This window comes from Trachurus japonicus, chromosome 3 (genome assembly GCF_045865225.1).
Source record: "Trachurus japonicus isolate A0001 chromosome 3, Traja_1.0".
In the NCBI taxonomy this organism is placed as follows: domain Eukaryota; kingdom Metazoa; phylum Chordata; class Actinopteri; order Carangiformes; family Carangidae; genus Trachurus; species Trachurus japonicus.
In genome coordinates, this window is record NC_140909.1 from 590,001 (window position 1) to 601,644 (window position 11,644).

At 42.2% G+C, this 11,644-nt stretch overlaps 1 pseudogene; it reads right to left on the bottom strand.

Moving 5' to 3' along the window:
* Positions 1-10,871, bottom strand: part of LOC146989366 (uncharacterized) — a 25,106-nt pseudogene extending 14,235 nt beyond the window's left edge.
* Between the last annotated feature and the right edge of the window lie 773 nt (positions 10,872-11,644).

Genomic DNA, 11,644 nt, shown 5'->3' on the forward strand with positions numbered 1-11,644 from the left:
CAGTGTGAAACAGAAATCGTGTTCTAACTGTTGTGTCTTTGTTTGTTGGACGATGAGTTGTCAGGTTTGTTTCTCAGTGTGTAGACATGTGATTCACGCCCCCCCCCCACACACACACACTGAGGAATATGACGAGGCATGAATTTATAAAAAACATGTGTTTAGTGAATTCCCCGTTACTAAATGCTTTGTTTCTAAGTGTTTACATGTTGTAATGTCATTAACTCTAGTGACTAACTGAACTCCCGTGACTCGGACCGTGTGTCATTAAAACCTCCAGCAGAGACTCGTCCATCTAAACCTGCTGGGGGGGGGGGGTTGTTCAACATTGTTTTATTCACACACACACACAACATCATAGGCTACTTGGTGTGAATCCGGTCTCCCATTGAAGCTATGGAAAGCTTATTGAGGAAGCCTGGATACATACAACACAGAACAATACAGCACATACAAAACTAACAATACAGCACATTAAACAGAAGCTTTTTCAAAACATGTACACTGCAAAAACTCAATATCTTACCAAGAATATTTGTCTTATTTCTAGTCAAAATGTCATTTCTAGTCAAAACTAATCTCATTTTACTAAAAAATAAGACTCATCACATAAAAAGCAGCTTGTTTTTAGACACTTTTTACTTCTTTCAAGCAGATTTTCACTTGAAATAAGTAGAAAAATCTGACAGTGGAGCAAGTTTTTCTTTCTTATTACAAGCACAAGCAGATTTTTCTACTTATTTCAAGTGAAAATTTGTTTGAAACAAGTGAAAATGATCTAAAAACAGGTTAATTTTTAGGTGATGAGTCTTATTTTAAGTGGAAAGAGATTAGTTTTGACTAGAAATGAGACATTTTGACAAGAAATGAGACAAATATTCTTGGAAAGATTTAGAGTTTTTGCAGTGTAAATATGAAAACAGTTGGCAATTAGATTTACATTCAATTTACTGTGGATCAGATGCTCTGTGGTTGCAGTTTATATGTATAAATCAAGCAATTTAATTCTTAGCTTTTCCTTGAAAATGGAGATGAACGTCTTCACCTTCAAGCTCTCATCTAGCTTGTTCCAGATCTGCGGCCCTCTGCATGCAAGAGACAGTCTCGTTCTATTTAATCTTCTTTTTTCCCAGTAATTAGGTGTTTTTTCCTGGTATCATACGCATACCGAGGACCGCAGACGGGAACAAGCTCACACAGTCTGTGGTTGGTTTTATGGATGATTTGATGCATCACACAGGCGTTATGAAATGAATTAATTTCAGTTAACCGGAGGAGACCGAAGCGATGAAATAGAGGTCTTGTGTGTGGGGGCATTGTACTCGGACCATGACACAGCTCGAATGATCTTTTTTTGAAGGTTTTCTAATCTTTTCAATTTTGATCCCCTCCTGGAAGAGCCAGACTTTTCCCATTAGCGGAGGAGGACGACGTTCCCTGACCGGAGAAGACGACAGCGGATGAAAACAGTGAATAAACAGCAGCGGTGTCCAAATGGAGGGATATAGCATGAGTTTACAGATTAGTCCTTTAGCCCTTCCCACAGGGAGGGGGGGGGGGGCGGGGGGGGTTGCACAATGTGCTTCCACTCAGCCCGTATCTGAGAGAGTTGCGTGAGAGATTTCCATATCTCACACACTCTTGTAAATCACAATTGAACAGTAGTAACTCAGAGAACGAACTCCAAACACGTCTGCTTTCAATCTGGGCCCAGGGGTGCAGCCAAGGCAGCGGGGGGGGGGGGGCCCAGGGGTGCAGCCAAGGCAGCGGGGGGGGGGGGCCCAGACCACCGCTAGTCTGCAGGTTTACAGACCTCGACACCTCAGAGCTGCACAGACGCCGCTCACGCCTCACACCTTCACAGCTGCACCAGGTAGTAGCGTGTGTGTAGGCCTAGTCTGGTGTGAGTAGTTAAAGGGATAGTAGCGTTTTTTTTAAGTGGGGATGTATGATCTACAAATAGCCCCTATAAGTAGGCTACTTTACTGTAATTGACCGATGACTAAGCCACGCCCCCAAACGCGATGAGCCAATCACAGTGCTCATAGCTAGCCCATACACTCGGACATTCTCTGCTTCCACGTCCATTGAAATGCATTGCAGTTAGTCAGTTTTCATTGGTTTTTATATGTTTTTTCTTGACATTTTAAGTTTAAAATGGTCAAACGGTGTTCATGGGGTACATGCAACTCTGACACTAGGTATCCTGAGAGGCCACGGGGGGGATTTTTTAACCTTTTCCTAAGCCACATCTCAACCCAGAGAAGTGTCTGCTCTGGATAAAGTTATGCAGTAGACCACAACACCAACTAAACCTGGATAAACTTAACAAGGATGTCTACATCTGTTCTAAGTTAAGTCAACAACGTATTTGAGGCAACATATTGTCAGAGATGTTTAGATGTTAGCCAGTATCACAACTAAGCATAAAGTCCGCTAGCTTAATGCTAACGTATAATGTAAAACTCCATAGACAGGCTAACAGAAATTAGCCCGTCGCTATCGACAGCCATAGCAGTAAAGCTAAGTGAAGTTTTGGTGACTTCCAGATGATATTTAATCTTTCTGTCTCTCCTGTGAAATGTTTCTACTGTGACAGCTGTTGCCATAGCAACTGTCACCGAATGTTGACTGTTTGTCCGAGTGAGTGGAGGGGGCGGGGCTTAGCCAGAGGTCAATTGCAGTAGAAGACTCTGCACTCCTCCCGTTAGCAACGCCAGCCCATAATAGCCCTGCCCAGAGATTTACAACATACAGTGTTGTGAACAGACCCAAAGAAACGGCCTATTTTCACAGCCTAAAAGAGGTTTTACCTGAAAAAAAAACACACAGTTCCATTGTTCACTATAATATAATTTTTTCCAGCCCTTCAAAGTGCAGGAAAAACACAGTTTTTATTTGGACCTAACCAACTGCTGATCGGCGGGCGCTAACCCTGGGCGGAGGGATACGTGAGTTGGTTAGGTCCAAGCTTAATAATGTACTAACTAACGTTAATTAAGGGACCCTTGTTGTAAAGTGTTACCGGGTTTTAGTGGCTCTGCTACATTTTTACCTTCATTAAACACCTCTGGAGTAGGCTAATTGTGATAGTTAAAGGGTATTACCATTTTTTACAACCTGGACCTTATTTCTATCATAAAACACGATCATTTCCTCCCCCAGATAACTTTGGTGTCATTACAAGTGGTTGTGATGAAATGAGCTCCAGCCGAGAGGCGCGTATCCGTATAATGGAGTCTACAGGGCAGCAGAATGCAGCCTCTAAATAACACATTATCTGCTGAGAAACTCCTTCATTTCACCAGTATTTAGTTCTGATAGGCTAGTGCTATTCCCCTCTGAGTCCGGGGTTAGCTGTTATCAACATCCGGGGCCTGTAGGTTGACCCATAGACATATAAAGAGTAGACGCCGCATCGAACGCTGGGCCTATCGGCGCTGACGAGCGGTGGGGCCGCCATCTTGGACCGGTCGCCCGCTCCACTCAGTGTATCTGTTTGGTTGGTGCAATTGATAGTTTCACTAGTGTCAGTGCATTTAATCAATAACTTACTGAACATTATCCCACCTATTACACGGCGTACGAGTGAAATAATTCATTTGAAACATAATTTTGATCAAAATACTACTTTTATCGATTTATAAATGTTATAATTTAGCACATCTGCATGTCTGGTCTCTTCTCCGCTGTGTTGCTGAGCCTCCTCCCATTTGTTTTCAACAAAGCCTTTTATAATCAATAACTGGATCGATGGATTATCACATATATGTTACAATGTGTGTAGTCTTATCTGTCATAAACAAGATATTATAGGTTTATGGGGCGTGTTTGTGTGGCGGACTACAGGCTCTGATCTGATCAGCAGGTTTGGTTTTCAGCCAGGATGTGGAAGGAGCCTCTACTCTCTCTGTAAAGGGTTACAAGTCATTTATCTAACATCACTATTAGTCCCAAGCTTTTTACTGAAGGTCAAAATGAAACATAAGGTAAATATCCTGCATAGTCTACTGTGTTCTGTGCTGCGCTGATCAGAGCGGCGTCCCTAGCAACGGTGTGTTACACTTGACGACCATTCATTATACAGAAATAACCATGTATATATGTCTATGGAAATAACAGCCCGTAGAGAGCAGCAACTGATCAGAGAGCAGCATTCCTGTAATGAATAAATATATAGAGATAAAGGCCGAATTCCGATTCTCCCCTCAGCCCTAGAGCCCTTGGCCCTAACCCTTCGTTTTGCGTGTTCACGTGAAGTGGTAGGGGTGTCCCAATTCTGGTTCAGATGAGGGTTAGGGGGAAGTGGTCTGGCTATCTCGCCCTCGAAACGGAGATTTTTCAGGGGCACACTACGGACCGAGGGCTATGGCAAGTTTCCCAGAATGCATCTTGCGGCAACCGGCAGCTGTTTTATTTCTCACTGTAGCGCTGTTATTACATCATTTTGTTAAGTTTTAATATTTTTTCATGAGAGAAAGTAGCTGTTTAGATCCCCAATGTGCGGTGGGTTTATCCACATGAGGCTGTTTAGACGTTTGCTCCCATGTTTTTGGGAGAAGTGAAGCTCCACGTTGGAGCAGATCAGCGGCTCGTCACAGAGACACCACCCGTCCAGAGAGCTGGTCGGCCGGCCAACCTCCGTCATCATCCCGGTAGAAAAGACGACCGCTAATTAACTTACCCGCAGGGTTTTAAAGGTTTACCGCCGCGTAGTTACATTCTTTTTAGGAGATAAATGCTGGTCTCATTGATGAAATGTAACAATTGTTGCATTAATTTGTTTGAATTAAAAGTGAAGCTTCATGTGTTTTGGACACAGGAGCAGCACTGCCTGGGGGATCTGGAGCCTACATACAGAAATCACCACATTTACATCAATAAATAAATGTTTTACAATGAACCAATCAGTCTTCATTAAATTTTATTTTATTTTATTAAGTTAACGTAGTTCTGAATAGAGGATTTGTGGCAAAAGCTCGTCACGTCTGCTTATGTGAAAGCAGCAGAGACGACTGATGACGCATGTGATTGTTGAAGTGGTGTCCCAATTCGTAGGGGTTGACTTTCTACCCTACTCCTTGTAGCTCCGTTTCAAGGGCAAGGGTTAAGGGCTAGGGGTAGGGGTAGGGGTAGGGGTAGGGCTAGGGGGAGGGGTAGGGATGAAAAATAGAATCGGAATTGGGCCAAAAGCTATATGTTAGAGAAAATAAAAAAATATATAAACCAGAGAATCAATTCATATCAGGTCAGAGAGAGAGAGGGAGGAGAGAGAATAAATAAATAAATATTCGATTCACAAAATACAACCAACAGTAATGTTCAGTCTTATTAGTGAACAGTAATCCCCAGAGCAGCTGTTTTCCATGGTTTTCTGCTGATTAGAACAGAAATAATCTGCTGCTCGGTGCTCTGCATCCTGTTACTTCTGCTGCTCCACTGAGTAGAACGACCGCTTCAAGATGGCGGCCGCATTTCTCGCGGCGCAGCGTTCGATGCGGCGTCTACTCTTTATATGTCTATGGGTTGACCTACTGACCTCTGACCTGGATGATGTCATCTCTGAGCGCCGCGCGGCTCATTCTGATAATAATCATTCTGCTTCGGCATTCAGGTCCATTTTTATCTCAACTAGCCGGAGCTTTAGTGAGTCGACTTGTAATGACACCAAAGTTATCTGGCTGAGTAAATGATTGGATTTTATGATAGAGATAAGGTCCAGATCGTAAAAAACGGCAATTACCTTTTAATGTGAATCTTTTTAAAGATTTGCCGTCAGGTCACAATCTTCTCACAATCCACAAACACGTAGGCCTATAAAACTATAAAACACAAGTCCAGACTCATCAGGGTGTTGTCTGCAGGAGTCTAGGAAAGTTAAACGCTGTGAACGGTGAAACCTTTTCACCAGGTTGGTTGGGTTTTACCTGTTAAAGAAAAGGAACTCTGCACACTTAGATCTATGCAATTTCACTTTATTAACTCTTTCGCGACCACACTAATTCCTCAGCACATCCGCTCCGGACCGCATGTTTTTGGCTATTTTTTTTACCTTTTTTCTCACGTGGAAGCGAACTCTGTACATCACCTAGAAACAAAAGGTTTTCACGTGGTTGAAGAGTGACTTTCCAACGTGCTCCTCGAAAAAACGGCGAGTTTTTCCGCCGTTTCGTTCGTGAGTACGAAGGAGAAGAAGAGAGCTGGGTTTCTCCAAAAACGGAGCTCCCGCTCTAGTTTCAGAGAAAAACGCACTTTTGTGTTAGGTGGCAATCGGCTCATTTTACCGCTACTCTGCAGTGTGGCCGACAGCCGCACAGCGCTGCACGCTGTCCCCACAGCAGCGTTCAAGGAGAACGATTACTCAAACAAAACCAAGATCACACAGTTTATAAAAAACATTATGTTTTGATTGTAGTTTAAAACAGTTTTACATATCAGAGGAACCATATTCACACACAGGGACCTCAGAGTGTCTATTATCCTAATCTGTAAAAAAACGGTTTTGACGAGTTAACTCGTCGATGGTCGCGAAAGAGTTAAACGTAAACAGTAAAAAAAATAAAAACTAATAATGACAGTAGCATCATATAAACAATGACAAGTAAAAAACAAGCATGTACCATAAGAAGCATCAATAAATAAGTCAAACAATCAATGATCTGCGACCTACACCTTCATTCATTCCTACATTCACACTCATTCACTCATTTCAAGCAGACATTATACAATATCACGCCCCAATCAATACATCAATGCATCAATCAATCAATCAATCAATCAATCAATCAATCAATCAATCAATCAATCAATCAATCAATCAATCAATAGTTAACACGGCCTTCACAGTCATTTTATTTCTCTTTGGCTGATTTAAAGAGCAACTGAGCAGGTTTTTTGGTAACACTTGACAATAAGGGTCCCTTAATTAACGTTAGTTAGTACATTATTAAGCATTAATTAACTGTTTACAGATATATTAACAATCATTATTATGTCACTTCACAGAGGACTAAACCCAAAAGAAACAACTGGAGCACTCGATATAATGCAGAAGTTTAATGAAGGTGCACAACACCTAACGTTTGGACGCAGCGTGCGTCTTCATCAGAGGTAAGCCGAACACAGGGTGACACAGCTGGTTATAAGGTCACTACCAGGACTTCATTTATGGGCGATGCTTGATCAAAGCCTAAGTTGCCCTTTGATTGTTGTATGTCACTGTGCGTCAAATTAACTGTCACTTTGTGTTATGTCATTCCGTTATGTTAGGCCTACTGTCTCTATTCTTCTTTTCTTTTGTGTCACTGTTGTCATATGTGCTTTTATTGTCTATATTTTAATGTTATACTCGCCCTCTCCCTTGCCCTTAGGAGGTCTTTCACCTCCTACCAGGCCATTGCCTTAATAAGAATGTATTCTTAGCTATTTTTGCCTGGTTAAATAAAGGTTTACTACTGCTACACAAACATGTAGGCCTATGAAACGATAAAACACCCACTCATCAGGGTGTTTGCAGGAGTGTCTGCAGAAGTTTAGGAAAGTTAAACGCTGTGAACGGTGAAACCTTTTCACCAGGTTGGTTGGTTTTTCCCTGTTGAAGAAAAGGATCTCCGCACACTTAGATCTCATTTCACTTTATTAAAGGCTAAGTGGTCGTCTGAGACCGAAAGCTCAGCCTTTAAAGCAGAAGTAAGCGGAATGTTTGTGTTAATCTAAGTCTTAAATAGTTGTATCTTCCGACAGCAATCACTTCTATAGAGTGTTTGGTCTGAACACTGCAAAAACTCAACATCTTAACAGTCAAAATGACTCATTTATGTAATGTCTAGTCAAAACAAATCTCATTCTACTTAAAATCAGACTCATCACATTAAAAAGTAGCTTGTTTTTAGACACTTTTTACTTCTTTCAAGCAGATTTTCACTTGAAATAAGTAGAAAAATCTGATAGTGGAGCAAGTTTTTCTTTCTTATTACAAACACAAAAAACTTGCTTTCACTGGCAGATTTTTCTACTTATTTCAAGTGAAAATTAGTTTGAAACAAGTGAAAATGATCTAAAAACAAGTTAATTTTTAGGTGAAGAGTCTTATTTTAAGAGGAAAGAGATTAGTTTTGACTAGAAATAAGACAAATATTCTTGGAAAGATTTTGAGTTTTTGCAGTGAAACACGGGTCTGTCAGTCACTCTGCTCTGCTCTGAGCCCAGGAGAAAACTTTCCTTGTATCCTACAACCTTTATCCAATGAGGAGAGAGAACGGCATAAAGGGGCAGTCCTCTCTGTGTGTGCAGCCAAGGGATGCGCCTGAATGTGGCGACGTAGGGACGAGGACCAATAGATCCATGACGAGGGCGGGGGCTGCTAACTCCATCGGCTGACAGGAAGTTAGACAAAACCACCGGATCGCTCACTGCTGCTTTAATAAAGTTCCCGCACACATGGCCAACTTGCAGAATTCATTGTATTGCGACGTTTCGGTGACCTTGAAATGTTGCAATACAATAAATTCTGCAAGTTGGCCATGTGTGCGGCCGGGAACTCTTCTTTTTCTAATTTGGACTTAATTGTCACCCTCCGACGCACCTGCCTAAGAAATAGATGTGCGAAGATTTTTGTTTTTTCTGCTTTAATAAAGTGAAATTGTATAGATGTAAGTGTGCGGAGATCCTTTTCTTCAGTTTGGAGGTTTTTGATGCCTCACGCACCTTAGCAAAGAACCAGCCGGGTGAAGCAGCTGCCCCCTTTTTGCATGTGGTTTTTTCCTGTTAAAAGGGTTTTGCATGGAGTTTTGGATGTGAGGGTCTAAGGACAGAGGATGTTGTTATGATGGGATGTAAAGCCCTTTGAGACAAACTGGTGGTAGAAACGGGCTATACAGATAAAACTGCCTTGTGGACTGACCAGAAGAATCTCTCTGTCTCCACCAGCATGAAGATGTTCAACAGCTGTTCAACCACTCACAAAATAATATCATCATCACTGTCACTGTGATGTTAGCGTAGCTGCTAATTAGCACGTAACGATGATGAAGCAGCTTTAAAAGAGCTTCACTCAAATCCCCAGAAATGATCACGATGCAGTCTGGACCTCCACTTCTGTTACCTTTGTGCTTCCTCTCTCATACACTGTATGTAAATATATGTGTGTGTGTGTGTGTGTGTGTGTGTGAAGCAGTAACTAACTGTGGAAGCGTTTGCAGAGCTGCTTGCTGAGCCGTTAACCTTATAAACAGTGTTTTATGGCTCTAGTTTCGTGCTGAACTAAGTGAAAGCGTTTGAAGCCACGTTAAACTGATCTTAGGGGAGAGTGGGGTTAAGTGAGACACTTTTTACATTTGCTCCCCTCTAAGCGAGCTAAAATTATTCATCAGTAAAATTTACACATTTCCCATTAGAAGGGAACGAAGGGCAGTGAAAATATGATTGTTTTAAAAAAAAAGTGGTCTTGTGTCTCACTTTACCCCAGCTCAGGGGTAAACTGAGACAGACTAGAGAAATCAATGGGGTAAACTGATCCACTTACTTTTTCCACTGTGAAACTACCATAACAACACATGTTGTAACAGTTAGAGTCCTGACAGCTTGACAACCACACATCCCAGATCTAATGTCAGACTAGTAACAGAATCATGGGGATTGGTCAATTAAGCACTTTTATTTTCTCAACACAAAGTGACTCAAGAACAAAATCAAATACAACAGTTAATTAACATTTAAATGACAGATAGAACCAGTTAGATAGTCTGGAGGTCAGATTGTAGGACCTGACAATGTGACCATTTTGATCAAAAGTCCTCTTGTGTGTGGGGGGAGCGGAAGTGGAATGTGACTAAAATTGAGTTAATTAACCAATAAATAAACGAGCTGACTGAGAGCACCTAGCATAACAAAGCAGTGCGGCTACAGATCATGTTTGATCACGCGAGATTTCTGGCTTGGGGGACGAGATTCTTTTCTCTCCCATTTTAGAAAAAACGACCTCTCTTAGAAGTTCAGGCTAATTTTCAGCCAGCATCATCACATGGTTTTATGTGTTGGTAGTTCATCATCATGTATCATAGAAGTTTTTCTACCTGAATCAACAGTTGACAGCAAGAAAATTTACTTTTACATGCAAAAATCATATTTTTGTGAAAAAAAACATGCTTTCTACAGCATCATGAGGTCCTCTCCTTCATGGCCATGGGGAAATGGAAGGGGCTTGAAAACATAATGGTCACATGACCATAGGCGGCGCTAGGGCAGAAGGAATGGGGAAGCTACGGGACAAAAAAAAAAAAGAAAAAGAAAAAAAAGTCTTTACCCAGGCAGATATACTGTAGCCTATATAGTTTTGATGTTCATCAAACTGAGATGCAGCAGAATGATTCCTTTCATTCTCTACTTGTTTTTTTTTTTGTTGTTTTTTTTTTTGCTGTTGTAGTGGCCCATAATTAACCTAATCAATGTTCTTACCCTAAGCAGCACGCCACGGGGCGTTTGTGTCATATTTTTCAACTATTTCTTCAGGTTTAAATCCTCTTAGTTGTCGCTCTCGATGTACAGAAGCAACAGAGTTGACAGTATCTGCTGTGCCATTGTCCTCATCCAGTTGCGCAACTCCTGTGAGAATGTGCGCTCACACAGGTGTCCAGAGGTAGGCCGGTGACTGGAGGAGGGAGGCAGCAGGTGTCCGGGCGGTCGGGGCTGCTGTCTGGACGTAACTTAGGCCAGTGACTGGAGGAGGGTGTGCGCAGGTGTTCGGGGGGGGCGCGGCTGTCCGGAGGTAGACCGGTGACTCGCGGGCAGTGGCCGGTATCCGGGGGGGGGCAGCCGGTGTCATCATGGAGGCCAGTGGCAGGAGAGAAGGCGGCAGCCGGTCGTGGAAGCATCGTGGTCGGCTTCATTGCTGCTGCTTCATGGGACTCTCGGACTCGTCAATTTTGATATTCAAAAACCTTCTAATGTCCGTTTTACCGGGCTTTTTTCTTTTAATTTCGCTGGACTGTCAGTGACTACAGTAGCATAGCGAGGCAAAGGGGTAAGCTTCTACGCTGCGCGTTGTAGCTACGCCGTGTGTACTTAATGACGCAGGTAACCAGTCAAATACCACTGAAATAAAAAATAAATAAACCATCGACATAGATAATACTTTAAAAATGTGTGTTTTAATGTATTTCCCACCTCTTTCTAAAATATAATTTAAAAACAACAACGAAAAAAAAAACATTATTTTATTTTTTCATTTTATTATTTGTGATGATTCATTTTCTGTGACAATCTAGGGGAAGCTAAGCTTCCCTTAGCCTATTGATAGCGCCGCCTATGCACATGACCAAAAATGTGTTCCGTTTTCTAGATACAGGGGGTGTCTCACATTACCCCACTCTCCCCTACTTAGAAACCAAGTGACCACAAGAAGCTTCGCTGCTTCGCTGTAACATTCGAGTGTTTTCAACGGTCCTGCTGGATTGCTTACAGATGTGCGACTGCGTGGTCGACACAGCTGCTTAGCAAAACAAACACAAACAGACAGAAGATGAAGAATGAACCGACTGCACAGTCGCAGAGCAGCGCAGAGCAGCGATCTCTGTAGTGAACCGAAGGAAAGCAAAGTGATTGATCTGTATTTCCTCCTGCGCTGCCATGCTGCAGGATGTTTTCA